Raw genomic sequence first — 14,996 nt, 5'->3', positions numbered from 1 at the left:
ACATGTAGATCTCCTCCCATTGTAACCGACTCTGTGTAACCCTAGCCCTCTCCGGTGTCTATATAAACCGGAGGGTTTTACTCTGTAGGACGAACAACAATCATACCATAGGCTAGCTTCTAGGGTTTAGCCTCTCTGATCTCGTGGTAGACCTACTCTTGTACTACCCATATCATCAAAATTAATCAAGCAGGAGTAGGGTTTTACCTCCATCGAGAGGGCCCGAACCTGGGTAAAAACATCGTGTCCCTTGTCTCCTATTACCATCCGCCTAGACGCATAGTTCGGGACCCCCTACCAGAGATCCGCCGGTTTTGACACCGACACCTTGCAATGCCGAAGACAATCTACGCGCCGGACTCATCGTCATTGAAGCCTGGTTCAGGGGCTACTGAGGGAGTCCTTGATAAGGGGGTATCCGGACAGACGGACTATATGCTTTGGCCGGACTGTTGGACTATGAAGATACAAGATTGAAGACTTTGTCCTGTGTCCGGATGGGACTCTCCTTTGCGTGGAAGGCAAGCTTGGCGATCTGGATGATAGATCTCCTTCTCTGTAACCGACTCTTTGTAACCCTAGCCCCCCTCCGGTGTCTATATAAACCGGAGGGTTTAGTCCGTAGGACAACAACAATCATAATCATAGGCTAGCTCCTAGGGTTTAGCCTCCATGATCTCGTGGTAGATCAACTCTTGTAATACTCATATCATCAAGATCAATCAAGTAGGAAGTAGGGTATTACCTCCATTGAGAGGGCCCAAACCTGGGTAAACATCATGTCCCCAGTCTCCTGTTACCATTAGCCTTAGACGCACAGTTCGGGACCCCCTACCCGAGATCCGCCGGTTTTGACACCGACAGTATTACCTCCATAGAGAGGGCCCAAACCTGGGTAAACATTGTGTCCCCCACTTCATGTTACCATTAGCCTTAGACGCACAGTTCGGGACCCCCTACCCGGGATCCGCCGGTTTTGACACCGACATTGGTGCTTTCACTGAGAGTTCCACTGTGTCGTCATCAGAAGGCTTGGTGGCTCCCTCAATCATCTACAACAATGTAGTCTAGGGCGAGACTTTTCTCCCCGGAAAGATCTTCGTATTCGGCGGCTTCGCACTGCGGGCCAACTCGCTTGGTCGTCTGGAGCAGATCGATAGCTATGCCCCTGGCCATCAGTATGGTTTGGAAGTTTGAATTACATCGCCGACATCTGCGGAGACTTGATGTTCGACGGATTCAAACCCACGACAGCCGCTCCCTGCAACCACGATGAACACGACTTAAATCTGTCATCGGACTATGCTCAGGAGGCAGCGCCTGTGACTGCCCTGGCCTTAGATCCAGAACAGATCGCACCATCCATGAACAGGGGGCTGAACCCCACCACGGAAGCCGCAAACTCTACGGCGTTTGAGCCGAACACAGATTCAACCCCTAGCGAGGCCTGTGCCATTGGACCCTTAGACTCGTCTCCGGATATAGGTTCCAAACCGCGTGTGTTCGCGCCCATCAAATCTGATTGGGCGCCGATCTTGGATTTCACCTCCGCAGACATCTTTCTACACTTGCCCTTGGGTGATGTGTTAAATTCATTAAGATCTCTCTCCTTGCCAGGAGATTCTTGGCCGAACTATGTCTGGCTTGAGTGGGAAACGGACGACGAAGAAATTCGCTGCCCACCCACCACCCACTTGATAGCCACTATCGACGACTTGACCAACATGCTAGACTTCGACTCGGAAGACATCGATGGTATGGACGACGATGCGGGAGAAGAAGAGGAACCACTGCCCATAGGGCGCTGGACAACCAACTCGTCATACGACATTTACATGGTGGATACCCCCAAAGAAGACAATGGCGAGGATAAAAATGATGCAGGTGAGGACAACCCTCCCGAGAAGCAGCCGAAGCACTGACATCAGCGGCGTCGCTCTAAACCATGCCATGGTAGAAACAGGAATACCGGCACAAGAGACAATAGCACTTCGGACGATGCCGAAGATATCAAAGATGACCTCGCCCAACCAATCTTTGGACAGGCCGGACGGGAAGACGGGCAAGCCAGCCCTAAGGAATAGGTCATAAACGAAGAATCGGAGAAATATAATTACATGTCCCTCTCCGAGGACTTGATGAGCCTCGGCAACGAAGAACTTACCGTGCCAAAGGATCCCATCGAACAGGAACGCTTCAAGCGCCAGCTTATAGCCGCTGCAAAGAGACTGAAAAAAACAAGCATCAGCTTCAAGATAATCAAGATCTGCTCACTGATAGATGGACATAGGTCCTGGTGGCCGAGGAATACGGACCCGAGCGCCTAACAAAAAGCTACCCAAAGCACAGGTTGTTACCTCAATTTGACGACGAAGCACTGGAGCCTAAACTACCAGCACGGAATACAGCTGACCAGACACCACGTGGCCGAGACAAATCGGCACATCAGCCAGAACACAAGCCTGCCCCGCGTCGCTGAACAAGAACACACACAAAAGCTCGAGGATATACAAATGACCCGCGACACGACTTGGAAAGGAGAACATGTTAACCTAGATGGATCTACGGATCGCGGGGGCGCTCCCTAGTGCACGACGACGGCCGCCATACCAGGTATAATAAAAACCAAACTGTCTAGGCCGAATACCACAGACCAGCTCTATCCAAACTGCATCGCGACGTAGCCCGACATAGAGCCGCCGCACACCCCCTGTGCTTCATTGATGAAGTAATGGAACATGAGTTCCCAGAAGGGTTTAAACCCGTAAACATAGAATCATATGATGGGACAACAGACCCTGCAATGTGGATTGAAGACTTCCTTCTCCACATTCACATGGCCCGCGGTGATGATCTCCATGCCATCAAGTATCTCCCACTAAAACTCAAGGTACCAACTCGGCACTGGTTGAATACTCTGCCCGAGAACTCCATCGGCAACTAGGAGAACCTGGAAGACACATTTCTCGACAACTTTCAGGGCACTTATGTACGACCACCAGACGCTGATGACTTAAGTCACATAATCCAACAGCCCAGAGAGTCAGCCAGGAAATTCTGGACTCGGTTCTTAACTAAAAAGAACCAAATCGTCGACTGTCCGGATGCCGAAGCCCTAGCGACTGATACGTCTCCCACGCATCTATAATTTTTGATTGTTCCATGCTATTATATTACCTATTTTGGATGTTTATGGGTTTTACTTTACACTTTTATATCATTTTTGGGACTAACCTACTAACCGGAGGCCCAGCCCGAATTGCTGTTTTTTGCCTATTTCAGTGTTTCGCAGAAAAGGAATATCAAACGGAGTCCAAATGAAATTAAACCTTCGGGAGCGATCTTATTGGAACAAACATGATCCAGAGGACTTGGAGTGCAAGTCAAGAAACAAGAGAGGCGGCCACGAGGGTGCCCGGCGTGCCCCCTATAGGTGGGCGCGCGCCCCACCCTCATGGGCCCCTCGATCATCCACCGACGTACTTCTTCCTCCTACATATACCCATGTACCCCGAAACCATCAGGGGCAACCACGAAAAACTGTTTCCACCACCGTAACCTTTTGTATCCGCGAGATCCCATCTTGGAGCCGTCGCCGGCGCTCCGCCGGAGGGGGAATCCACCATGGATGGCCTCTACATCAACTCCAAGGCCTCTCCGATGAGTTGTGAGTAGTTTACCACAGACCTTTGGGTCCATAGTTATTACCTAGATGGCTTCTTCTCTCTCTTTGATTCTCAATACAAAGCTCTCCTTCCTCTCCTTGGAGATCTATTCGATGTAACTCTTTTTACGGTGTGTTTGTCGAGATCCGATGAATTGTGGGTTTATGATCAAGTTTATCTATGCGAAATATTTGAATCTCCTCTGGATTCTTTTATGTGTGATTAAGTTATCTTTGCAAGTCTCTTCGAATTATGAGTTTGGTTTGGCCTACTAGATTGTTCTTTCTTGCAATGGGAGAAGTGCTTAGCTTTGGGTTCAATCTTGCGGTGTCCTTTCCCAGTGACAGTAGGGGCAGCAAGGCACGTATTGTATTGTTGCCATCGAGGATAAAAAGATGGGGTTTATATCATATTGTATGAGTTTATCCCTCTACATCATGTCATCTTTCTTAAAGCGTTACTCTGTTCTTCATGAACTTAATACTCTAGATGCATGCTGGATAGCGGTCGATGTGTGGAGTAATAGTAGTAGATGCAGGCAGGAGTCGGTCTACTTGTCACAGACGTGATGCCTATATACATGATCATGCCTAGATAATCTCATGATTATTCTCTTTTCTATCAATTGGTCGATAGTAATTTGTTCACCCACTGTAATAATTATGCTATCTTTAGAGAAGCCACTAGTGAAACCTATGGCCCCTGGGTCTATCTCTTATCATATAAGCTTTCAATCTACTTTTATTTGCATCTTTACTTTTCCAATCGATATCATAAAATACCAAAAATATATTTATCTTATCATATTATCTCTATCAGATCTCACTTTCGCAAGTGGTCGTGAAGGGATTGACAACCCCTTTATTGCATTGGTTGCAAGTTCTTGTTTTGTTTGTGTAGGTGCGTGGGACTTGTGAGGAGCCTCCTACTGGATTGATACCTTGGTTCTAAAAAACGGAGCGAAATACTTATGCTACTGTGCTGCATCACCCTTTCCTCTTCAAGGAAATCCAACGCAAGCTCAAGACGTAGCAAGAAGGATTTTTGGCGCCGTTGCCGGGGAGGTCTTCACTCAAGTCAAGACATACCAAGTACCCATCACAAACTCATCTCCCTCGCATTACATTATTTGCCATTTGCCTCTCGTTTTCCTCTCCCCCACTTCACCCTTGCCGTTTTATTCGCCCTCTCTTTCCCAATCTCCTCTCTCTTTCACTTGCCTTTTTGTTTGCTTGTGTGTTGGCTTGCTTGTCGCGATGGCGCAAGATAATACCAAATTGTGTGATTTTTCCAATACTAATAATAATGATTTCCTTAGTACTCCGATTGCTCCTCTTAATGATGTTGAGTCTTGTGAAATCAATGCTGCTTTGCTAAATCTTGTTATGAAAGATCAACTTTCCGGCCTTCCTAGTGAAGATGCCGCTACCCATCTAAACAACTTTGTTGATTTGTGTGAGATGCAAAAGAAGAAAAATACGGATAATGAAATTATTAAATTGAAGTTATTTCCGTTTTAACTTAGAGATCGTGCTAAAATTTGGTTTTCGTTTTTGCCTAAAAATAGTATTGATTCTTGGAATAAGTGCAAAGATGCTTTTATCTCTAAGTATTTTCCTCCCGCTAAGATCATCTCTCTTAGAAACAATATTATGAATTTTAAATAACTTGATCATGAGCATGTTTCCCAATCTTGGGAAAGAATGAAATTGATGATTCTCAATTGCCCTACTCATGGTTTGAATTTATGGATGATCAAACAAATTTTTTATGCCAGATTGAATTTGCTTCTAGAAATCTTCTAGATTCTGCCGCGGGAGGCACGTTTATGGAAATCACCTTAGGAGAAGCTACTAAACTCCTTGATAATATTATGGCTAATTACTCTCAATGGGACACCAAAAGATCTACTAGTAAACAAGTGCATGCTATAGAAGAAATTAATGTTTTGAGTGGAAAGATGGATGAACTTATGAAATTGTTTGCTACTAAGAGTGCTCCTATTGATCCCAATGATATTCCTTTGTCTACTTTGATTGAGAATAATAATGAATCCATGGATGTGAATTTTGTTGGTAGGAATAATTTTGGTAACAATGCTTATAGAGGAAACTTTAATCCTAAACCATTCCCTAGTAATCCCTCTAATAATTATGGAAATTCCTACAATAATTCTTATGGAAATTTTAATAAGATGCCCTCTGATTTTGAAAATAGTGTGAAAGAATTTATGGTCTCTCAAAAGAATTTTAATGCCTTGCTTGAAGAAAAAATGCTTAAAGTTGATGATTTGGCTAGGAACGTTGATAGACTTTCGCTTGATGTTGATTCTTTGAAACTTAGATCTACTCCTCCTAAGCATGATATCAATGAGTCTCTCAAAGCTATGAGAATTTCCATTGATGAGTGCAAAGAAAGAACCGCTAGATTGCATGCCAAGAAAGATTGCTTTGTGAAGGTGTGTTCTTCTAGTTTCCATGAAAATAATGATGAAGATCTAAAAGTTATTGATGTGTCCCCTATTAAATCTTTGTTTTGCAATATGAATCTTAATAATGATGGGACTGGAGATGAGTCAACTTTAGTTAAAAGGCGTCCCAATGATTCGGAGTTTCTAGATCTTGATGCTAAATTTGGTAAAAGTGGGATTGGATAGGTCAAGACTTTAAATAGCATAGAAACCACTATCTTGGATTTCAAGGAATTTAATTATGATAATTGTTCTTTAGAAGATTGTATTTCCTTGTTGCAATCCGTGTTGAATTCTCCTCATGATTATAGTCAAAATAAAGCCTTTACCAAACATATTGTTGACGCCTTGATGCAATCTTACGATGAAAAACTTAATTTGGAAGTTTCTATACCTAGAAAACTTAATGATGAGTGGGAACCTACTATAAAGATTAAAATCAAAGATCATGAGTGTTATTCTTTGTGTGATTTGGGTGCTAGTGTTTCCACAATTCCGAAAACTTTATGTGATATTCTAGGTTTCCATGATCTTGATGATTGCTCTTTAAATTTGCACCTTGCGGATTCCACCATTAAAAAGCCTATGGGAAGGATCAATGATGTTCTTATTGTTGCAAATAGGAACTATGTTCCCGTAGACTTTATCGTTCTTGACATAGATTGCAATCTTTCATGTCCTATTATTCTTGGTAGACCTTTCCTTAGAACGATTGGTGCGATTAGTGATATGAAGGACGGGAATATTAGATTCCAATTTCCATTAAGGAAAGGAATGGAGAACTTTCCAATAAATAAAGTCAAATTACCTTATGAATCTATCATGCAAGCTACTTACGAATCAAGTGCCAAAGATGGCACTACTTAGATCTATCCTCGCTTTTATGCCTAGCTTGAGGTGTTAAACAATAGCGCTAGTTGGGAGGCAACCCAATTTTATTTTAGTTTCTTTGTTTTTGCTTATTCTTAGTAATGAATTTTGCATATAATTTTTGTTTAGATGTGTTTTCTTGTTTTAATTAGTGTTTGTGCCAAGTAGAGCCTATAGGATAACCTATGGTAAGAGTTAATTTGATTCTGCTGAAAAACAGAAACTTTGCACTCACGAGAAAAAATTCAATAAATCACAGAAACGTGATTTGGCATTGATTCTTTTTTCTGTAGATCAATAGACAAATTTCCTAGGACTTACTATTTTGGCAGGAGTTTTGGAGTTTCAGAAGTATCTGAAAGTTACAGATTGCTACAGACTGTTCTGTTTTTGACAGATTCTATTTTTCGTGTGTTGTTTGCTTATTTTGATGCATCTATGGCTAGTATGTAGGGGTATGAACCATAGAGAAGTTGGAATACAGTAGGTTTAACACCAATATAAATAAATAATGAGTTCATTACAGTACCTTATGTGGTGGTTTTTATTTCTTGCACTAACGGAGCTTATGAGATTTCCGTTTGAGTTTTGTGTTGTGAAGTTTTCAAGTTTTGGGTAAAGATTTGATGGACCATGGAATAAAGGGTGGCAAAAGCCTAAGCTTGGGGATGCCCATGGCACCCCAAGATATTCAAGGATAACCAAAAGCCTAATCTTGGGGATGCCCCGGAAGGCATCCCCTCTTTCGTCTTCGTTTATCGGTAACTTTACTTGGAGCTATATTTTTATTTGCCACATGATATGTGTTTTGCTTGGAGCGTCGTGTATGATATTAGTCTTTGCTTTTTAGTTTACCACAATCATCCTTGCTGTACACACCTATTGGGAGAGAAATACTTGATTTGAAATTTATTAGAATACTCTATGTGCTTCACTTATATCTTTTGAGCTAGATAATTTTTTTCTCTAGTGCTTCACTTATATCTTTTAGAGCACGGCGGTGGCTTAATTTTGTAGAATTTGTTAATATCTCATGCTTCACTTATATTATTTTGAGAGTTTCTTAGAACAGCATGGTATTTGCTATGGTTAAAATTGGTCCTAGAATGATGGGCATCCAAGTTGGGTATAATAAAAACTATCGTAGAAGTGAATTGGATGCTATGATCATTTTGATACTTGATAATTGTTTTGAGATATGGAGGTGGTGATATTAGAGTCATGCTAGTTGATGTAATTTTAAATTTAAAGAATACTTGTGTTGAAGTTGTCAAGTCCCGTAGCATGCACGTATAGTAAAAGTTGTGTAACAAATTTATTGCATGGGGTGCTCTTTTGATTGCCTTCCCTTGTGTGGAGGTCAGGGGTACGTGATGGTTAACTCCTACCAATCTCCCCCGTAGGAGCATGCGTGTAGTGCTTGGTTTTTGATGACTTGTAGATTTTTTCAATAAGTATATGAGTTCTTTATGACTAATGTTGAGTCCATGGATTATACGCACTCTCACCTTCCATCATTGCTAGCCTCTTCGGTACCGTTCATTGCCATTTCTCACCGTGAGAGTTGGTGCAAACTTTGCCGGTGCATCCAAACCCCGTGATACGATACGCTCTATCACACATAAACCTCCTTATATCTTCCTCAAAACAGCCACCATACCTACCTATTATGGCATTTCCATAGCCATTCCGAGATATTGCCATGCAACTTTCCAGTGTTCCGTTTATTATGACACGCATCATCATTGTCATATTGCCTTGCATGATCATGTAGTTGACATCGTATTTGTGGCAAAGCCACCATGCATAATTTTTCATACATGTAACTCTTGATTCATTGCCCATCCCGGTACACCGTCGGAGGCATTCATATAGAGTCATATCTTGTTCCAGTTTCGAGTTGTAATTCATGAGTTAAATAAATAGAAGTGTGATGATCATCATTATTAGAGCATTGTCCCTTATTAAAAAAAAGAAGAAAGGCCAAAAAAAGAAAGGCCAAAGAAAAAAAAGAGAAAAAAAGAAAGGAAAAAAAGGGGGACAATTTTACTATCTTTTTTCCACACTTGTGCCTCAAAGTAGCACCATGTTCTTCTTATAGAGAGTCTCGTTTGTTGTCTCTTTCATATACTAGTGGGAATTTTTCATTATAGAACTTGGCTTGTATAGTCCAACGATGGGCTTCCTCAAAATGCCCTAGGTCTTCATGAGCAAGAAAGTTGGATGCACACCCACTTAGTTTCTTTTGTTGAGCTTTCATACATTTATAGCTCTAGTGCATCCGTTGCATGGCAATCCCTAGTCCTCATGTTGACATCAATTGATGGGCATATCCATAGCCCTTTGATTAGCCTCGTCAATATGAGACTTTCTCCTTTTTTGTCTTCTCCACACAACCTCCACCATCATATTCTATTCCACCCATAGTGCTATATCCATGGCTCACGCTCATGTATTGCGTGAAAGTTGAAAAAAGTTTGAGATTGCTAAAGTAGGAAACAATTGCTTGGCTGAAACCGGGGTTGTGCTTGATGGGAGTATTTTGTGTGATGAAAATGAAACATAGACTAACTATATGATTTTGTAGGGATGAACTTTCTTTAGCCATGTTATTTTGAGAAGACATGATTGCTTTATTAGTATGCTTGAAGTATTACTATTTCTTATGTCAATATGAACTTTTATTTTGAATCATTTGGATCTGAACATTCATGCCACAATAAAGAGAAATACATTGAGAAATATGCTAGGTAGTATTCCACATGAAAAATTCTGTTTTTATCATTTAACTACTCGAGGACAAGAAGGAATTAAGCTTGGGCATGCTTGATACGTCTCCAACATATCTATAATTTTTGATTGTTCCATGCTATTATATTACCTGTTTTGGATGTTTATGGGCTTTACTTTACACTTTTATATCATTTTTGGGACTAACCTACTAATCGGAGGCCCAGCCCAATTGCTGTTTTTTTGCCTATTTTAGTGTTTCGTAGAAAAGGAATATCAAACGGAGTCCAAACAGAATGAAACCTTCGGGAGCGATCTTTTTGGAACAAACGTGATCCAGAGGACTTGGAGTGCAAGTCAAGAAACAAGAGAGGCGGCCACGAGGGTGCCCGGCGCTCCCCTATAGGTGGGCACGCCCCCCACCCTCATGGGTCCCTCGAGCGTCCACCGGCGTACTTCTTCCTCCTACATATACCCATGTACCCCGAAACCATCAGGGGCAACCACGAAAAACTGTTTCCACCATCGTAACCTTCTGTATCCGCGAGATCCTATCTTGGAGCCGTCGCCAGTGCTCCGCCGGAGGGGGAATCCACGACGGAGGGCCTCTACATCAACTCCAAGGCCTCTCTGATGAGTTGTGAGTAGTGTACCACAGACCTTCGGGTCCATAGATATTAGCTAGATGGCTTCTTCTCTCTCTCTGATTCTCAATACAAAGTTCTCCTTCCTCTTCTTAGAGATCAATTTGATGTAACTCTTTTTGCGGTGTGTTTGTCGAGATCCGATGAATTATGGGTTTATGATCAAGTTTATCTATGAGAAATATTTGAATCTCCTTTGAATTCTTTTATGTGTGATTAAGTTATCTTTGCAAGTCTCTTCGAATTATCAGTTTGGTTTGGCCTACTAGATTGATCTTTCTTGCAATGGGAGAAGTGCTTAGCTTTGGGTTCAATCTTGCGGTGTCCTTTCCCAGTGACAGTAGGGGCAGCAAGGCACGTATTGTATTGTTTCCATCGAGGATAAAAAGATGGGGTTTATATCATATTGTATGAGTTTATCCCTCTACATCATGTCATCTTTCTTAAAGCGTTACTCTGTTCTTCATGAACTTAATACTCTAGATGCATGCTGGATAGCGGTCGATGTGTGGAGTAATAGTAGTAGATGCAGGCAGGAGTCGGTCTACTTGTCACGGACGTGATACCTATATACATGACCATGCCTAGATAATCTCATAATTATTCACTTTTCTATCTATTGCTCGACAATAATTTGTTCACCCACCGTAATAATTATGCTATCTTGAGAGAAGCCACTAGTGAAACCTATTGCCCCCGGGTCTATCTCTTATCATATAAGCTTTCAATCTACTTTTATTTGCATCTTTACTTTTCCAATCTATATCATAAAATACCAAAAATATATTTATCTTATCATATTATCTCTATCAGATCTCACTTTTGCAAGTGGCCGTGAAAGGATTGACAACCCCTTTATTGCGTTCGTTGCGAGTTCTTATTTTGTTTGTGTAGGTGCGTGGGACTTGTGAGGAGCCTCCTACTGGATTGATACCTTGGTTCTCAAAAAGTGAGGGAAATACTTACGCTACTATGCTGCATCACCCTTTCCTCTTCAAGGAAAACCAACGCAAGCTCAAGATGTAGTAGCGGCCTTCAAGCATAATATCCATGACGAATGGCTAGCCCGACACCTCGGACAAGAGAAGCCGAAATCCATGGTAGCCCTTACGACGCTTATGACCCGCTTCTGTGCGGGAGAGGATAGCTGGCTAGCACGTAGCAACAGCACCCCAAGCAATCCTGGACACTCTAAATCTAGAGACGACAATGGCAAGCCCTGGCACAGCAAGCACAAACATCGAAACAACGGCAATAGTGCCAAAGACACAGCTGTCAACGCCGGATTCAGCGGCTCTAATACCGGTCAAAAGAAGAAACCATTCAAACGAAAGAATCCGGGCACGTCCAGTTTGGACCGCATACTCGACCGGCCATGCCAAATTCACGGCACCCCAAGTACACCAGCTAATCATACCAATAGATAATGTTGGGTCTTCAAACAGGCCGGCAATTCAAATGCCAACAGCAAGGAGAAGGGGTTGCAAAGCAATGATTATCACGAGGAGCCCCGGCCACCGAACACAGGGGGACAGAAGAAATTTCCTCCCCAAGTTAAAACGGTGAATATGATATACGCCACCCACACTCTCAAGTGGGAGCGGAGGCACGTACTCAGGGATGTTTACGTGATGGGTCCAGTCACCCCAAAGTATAGCCCACGGTCGTCCAGGTCAATCACCTTTGATAGCAAGGATAATCTGACCAATACCCGTCAAGGCGACTCAGCCGCACTGGTCCTCGACCCAATAATCGACGGATTTCGCCTCACGCGAGTCCTCATAGATGGAGGCAGTAGCCTGAAACCTGCTTTATCAGGATACAGTGCACAGGATGGGCATAGATCCTTCAAGGATCAAACCCACTAAAACCACCTTCAAAGGTGTGATACCAGGTGTAGAGGCATGCATTACAAGCTCAACCACACTGGAAGTGGTCTTTGGATCCCCAGATAACTTTAGAAGCGAAGAGTTAATCTTCGACATCATCCCTTTCTGCAGTGGCTATCACACACTATTTGGACGAGCCGCACTCGTCTGATTTAATGCGGCACCACACTACACTTCCCCTAAGCTCAAGATGCTTGGCCCACATGGCGTTATAACAGTCAATGGAAACACCGAGCACTCCCGCCGTACCAAAGAGCACACCGCAGCCCTAACGGCATAGGAATGGAGTGGTCTCTCGCCGTCAAACATTAATTTGACAACCAAGCTCCCGGACACTGACAAAAAGTCCAAACTATCTCGCGGCACGATAGCTCAGCTTCATTTATAATTTCGGCAATGAATGGCGGCGTAGTCAGGTGGTGTCCCACAATATGGATCAATCGCTGGGGGACACACAAACATTTTTTGCATTTTCTTTTCAGGTTTCACCTTTTTGGCCTAGGTCATCATCAGACGACCTGTCGACCGGAACTATGAAGGGACAGACACATCACGGCGGGAAACAACTCGAACGCGCAGGGGAATCCCTAGATATTTCCCTCAATGATCATCATACTATTATCCGGATCCGCATGCAGTTCCCGCCGTGGCCACAACAGGTTTTGAGGTCATATTCCTTTTTATCGCACTACTTGTATTCATACGCTTTGACGTATTATTCAATTACACAGTTGCGGCTGCATATGACGTTCACTTGCTTTCTCTTTTTATTGATATTCTATGTCAATTAGCAGCCGTGCACTTTGGTACGCATCAGTATGCCAGGGGCTTTACTGTACCCATAACATGGCAAACAAGTCCGAACACCTTTGTGGCTGTTCGGCACCCCGAACTTATAGCACTATATGCATCAGCTCCGAATCATGTCTCTGGTCAAATGTTGGGTTTGCCCAGCTCCCGTGTTTTGCTACCTTATGTTCCGCTACATCGGCTAAGGCGGCACCGGGAGAACTACTGCGATTGTGTCCCGGTTCTTCCAGACAAGCACCTCAGTAGAGAAAGTTGAAAACTGATTGTCATGATGCGGCGAGAGCTGGTCGTTGTTCGAGAGGTCTTAAAATCCATAAAGATTTCTTCCGCATTATGCGATAATTAATGCAGCATGTGATGGATCAGTTTTTTCCGATCAGGTGCTGATAGAGCCCCTAGTCCGGTCTTTCGAGCACTAGGGGCTGTGCCTACCTTTTTTTTCTCGTCAAACTCCTATGGCTAAGTGAGGGTGATAAAGCCGTACAGTCCGATTGCCTTGTTCATTGCGCCGAACACCTCCTTAAAGGACCCAAAACTGGGGTAAAGAGTGTTTGGATTTATCTCGAACACCCCTGTACTTCCTACGTGGGGGCGGAAGCCGATGACTGGCCAACTCTCAGAATTAATATAAATAACGACCGCACAGGAGGCAAAATTATTTAAAAAAACAAGCACTACATAGTACCCTTGTTTCATATTACAACGCCGGATGACATGAATATTCATGGGTAAATAATGTCCTTGGCACAATGCTCCGCCACAAGGCGGGATCCCTCCAGGACACCTTCGTAGTACAATTCAAGTTTGCGGTGCTCCTTCCCTTCAGGTGGTCCTACGGTTATCAGTTTAATAGCGTCCATCTTCAGCCAATGCACTTTGACATAGGCGAAAGCCATTCGGGCACCTTCAATACAGACCAACCGTTTGATCACGTCAATCCAAGGACAGGTGCTAACCAGCCGCTTAACGAGCCCGAAGTAGCTGCTGGGAATTGCTTCGGCAGGCCATAGCCGAATTATCAAATCTTTCATGGCTAGTTCTGCAGCCCTATGCAGCTCGACCAACGGTTTCAGCTGATCGATAAAGGGCACATGATTTTCTGGTGCAAAATATTGCAACCAAAACAGCTTCTCAGTAGAACTCCCTTCTACGGCTCGATAAAATTGTGTGGTATCAAATATGCTGTGTGGCAAATCCGTAAACGCCCCTGGAGAGCCCCGAATTCGGGTTAACAACAGGAATCTTTCCTTCACATACTTGCTTTGCATAGAAAAAGCCTCACCCGCCGTGATCTTTTTGTCCTCCTAGATTTCCAGGAGGGCGCCTTGGGACTCACCCTGGGCATCGCATGCGGCTTGCTGAGTCTTGTTGAGTTTGGATTATCTATCCAACAAGCTTTGCTCCAAGGTCTCGCACATTTCCACAGCTTCCCACAGTTCTTGTTGAACCTCGGTTACCTGGCTTCGTGTTTTTCACGATCGGCCTGCTCCTTGGCTGCCCTCTTTTCGGCTGCGGCCACCGCCTTCTTAAGAGCTTTGACTTCAGACATCGTTCCTGGCACACAACACGACGTTCTTCGTCAAAATCAATCATCGATTGATAATAAATTAAAACAAGGTTTTACATACCTTGATTATCTTCCAACTGCTTTTTTACTTGGCCAAGCTCTTCTTCGGCCCGCTCCAGACGCTGCTTTAGTCCGGAGACTTCCGCAGTATGAGAAGCGGCAGTCAACAAATATGCCTGCTTAGACAAAACATGATAGTAAAATAAGGGTGTTGCATGGTAAGTTCCCTGCAAGCATATATTCGATCCTCTGTCCGGTTTTTCTTGTCGAGCCTCATCACTTACCTCAAAACCTGTCAAAAGGCTGGTGCAGCCTTCATTCAACCCGCTTTCCGCAGACCGAATCTTCTCA

This window comes from Triticum dicoccoides, chromosome 2B, assembly GCF_002162155.2.
Source record: "Triticum dicoccoides isolate Atlit2015 ecotype Zavitan chromosome 2B, WEW_v2.0, whole genome shotgun sequence".
In the NCBI taxonomy this organism is placed as follows: Eukaryota; Viridiplantae; Streptophyta; class Magnoliopsida; order Poales; family Poaceae; genus Triticum; species Triticum dicoccoides.
This window is presented reverse-complemented; position numbering follows the sequence as displayed.